This window comes from Bombus vancouverensis, chromosome 16 (genome assembly GCF_051014615.1).
Source record: "Bombus vancouverensis nearcticus chromosome 16, iyBomVanc1_principal, whole genome shotgun sequence".
NCBI classification, from domain to species: domain Eukaryota; kingdom Metazoa; phylum Arthropoda; class Insecta; order Hymenoptera; family Apidae; genus Bombus; species Bombus vancouverensis.
In genome coordinates this window covers 250,001-252,500 of record NC_134926.1, presented here as the reverse complement: position 1 = coordinate 252,500, position 2,500 = coordinate 250,001, and the positions used below count along the sequence as shown (strand labels likewise).

The window sequence follows — 2,500 nt, the reverse complement described above, 5'->3', positions numbered from 1 at the left end:
GTTGTTAAGGCAAGAAGGGACAGAGAGAGACAGATACGGAGAGTAACGATACGCAACGCAAGCAGTCTTAGGTTTACGTGAGCAACCCTCAGCCAGGCGTGGTCCAGGAATTGTATCCGTGGACCGCAATGTGCGTTCGAAATGTCGATGTTCATGTGTCCTGCAGTTCACACGTTGACGCGCAATTAGCTGCGTTCTTCATCGACCCACGAGCCAAGTGATCCACCGTTCAGGGTAATCTTTTATAAATTTTGCAACAGTTCAATACTCAAATGTACTCTTCTCGGTTCTAGCGAAGCCGAGTTCCGTCACGTTCGACCAACGGGAATCGAACGCGCAGAAGTCGCCATAGGATTGACGACACAAAAACGTTCGAAAAAAAAGAAACCGACGAACGCGCGAAGATACGCGCGTTCGCCGGCCGGGCGTAAAGTACATTATGATATATAACAACCATCGAGATCGAAGCTCCGTTCGTCAGGAAACGACGGGGATATATACACCCGATTCTGAATCCTCTGTACAGCACACGATCTCGCGAACGAGTAAGGACGGTGGCTAGCCCATGTTTTATATGTGTTTGATTCTACTCTCTCGTCCAATTATTCAAGAAACAGCGCGCGTGCATCTCTCCATCGTTCGGGTGATAGTAAAGATTCGATGGGATTTGCGCGGCCGTCCGCCTCGAGCGGTCTTTCGTCCCAATATCCAGAAGCAGAGTTTGAAAAACTCTAGCGACGGCACGGGTGTCCGACTCACGACATCGAGGTTTCGAAGCCGGCGATCCCCTCCGAACGGATGGCGACCACGCGACGACTGAAAGCATGAAAAATCGACGAAAGATAGAACACATCTCCGTTCGGGTGATGTTTTTTTTAAAAAAAAAAAACAAAAATTCGATGGTACTCGCAGCCATCGTCCTCGCGCGGTCTTTCGTCCCAACATCCAGAAGCAGAGTTTGAAAAGCTCTAGCGACGGCACGGGTGTCCGACTCACGACAACGAGGATAGACAGCCGGTTCCCTCCGAACGGGTTATGCGACGACGATAAACTCGATGAAACTTTAGTCTCGTTCAGGTAGTGTGTGTGTCTTGTAAATCAAAAATTCGATGGGACTCTCATCCATCGTCCTCGCGCGGTCTTTCGTCCCAACATCCAGAAGCAGAGTTTGAAAAACTCTAGCGACGGCACGGGTGTCCGACTCACGACAACGAGGATAGACAGCCGGTCCCCTCTGAACGGTATATTATATATATGCGATGATAGACGACAAACTGGATGAAACTAAGTCTCGTTCAGGTAGTGTGTACATCAAAAATTCGATGGAACTCGCATCCGTCGTCCTCGCGCGGTCTTTCGTCCCAATATCCAGAAGCAGAGTTTGAAAAACTCTAGCGACGGCACGGGTGTCCGACTCACGACAACGAGGAAAGACAGCCGGTCCCCTCTGAACGGTATATTATATGAAACTTTAAGTCTCGTTCAGGTAGTGTGTACATAAAAAATTCGATGGAACTCGAATCCGTCGTCCTCGCGCGGTCTTTCGTCCCAATATCCAGAAGCAGAGTTTGAAAAACTCTAGCGACGGCACGGGTGTCCGACTCACGACAACGAGGATAGACAGCCGGTCCCCTCTGAACGGTATATAATATACATTATGCGACGGTAGACGATCAACTAGACGAAACTTTAGTCTCGTTCAGGTGGTGTAAAAAAATTCGATGGGATACGCACGCACGGCTGTCGTCGTCCTCGAGCGGTCTTTCGTCCCAATATCCAGAAGCAGAGTTTGAAAAACTCTAGCGACGGCACGGGTGTCCGACTCACGACATCGAGGCTTCGAAGCCGGCGGCATTCCCCTCTGAACGAACTTCGGCTACACTAGTTACGAATCGTTGCTACACATCGTCTTCATCGTCGTCGTCGTCGTCGACATCGACATCGACATCGACATCGACATCGTATCATCATCATCATCGGTCATCGTCGCATAGCGGGCCAACATCCACGCGATGCGTCTTCGTTCTAGGTTACCCGATCCACGAGTATGTTACACGTGGTTTCGTTATTTCGAACGAAACGACACACGAAGAGCACACGCCCTGTGGGTAGGAAGCACGTTTCGAGAACGACGAGAGTTTCGATGAAAGAGACGAGAGAAGTCGACGCAGAAGGTATCCATGGATCTTCGAAGAGAACCTTCGAAGATGTATATCGGTATCCTTTCGCTCTGCGCGACTCGCTACAAGTTCTTTCGCTCTCGTCGACTCGTTCTAGACGCTTCGTTCGATCCCAAAGAGGAGTCTTCGATATGTCCCGTTGCTAGGAGGAGAACAAACGCAACACAGACCACGAAACATAGAAGAGAATAGGCGAGCATGATCTCTCCGACACGAGGCACTTTAGAGATTTTCTTATTAGTTTGCATGGACTTTTATATTCGTTCGTACGGTTTCCACGATGCAAATACGAAATACGAGATCGTGACGGCGGGTCTTTT

At 49.5% G+C, this 2,500-nt stretch overlaps 1 non-coding gene across 1 annotated transcript; it reads right to left on the bottom strand.

Annotated features, from left to right (window-relative positions):
* Nucleotides 1–82: 82 nt before the first annotated feature.
* On the bottom strand, nt 83–237 carry LOC143303825 (5.8S ribosomal RNA). The gene has a single exon (XR_013060476.1). It is a non-coding gene; the product is annotated as a 5.8S ribosomal RNA (ribosomal RNA).
* Between the last annotated feature and the right edge of the window lie 2,263 nt (nt 238–2,500).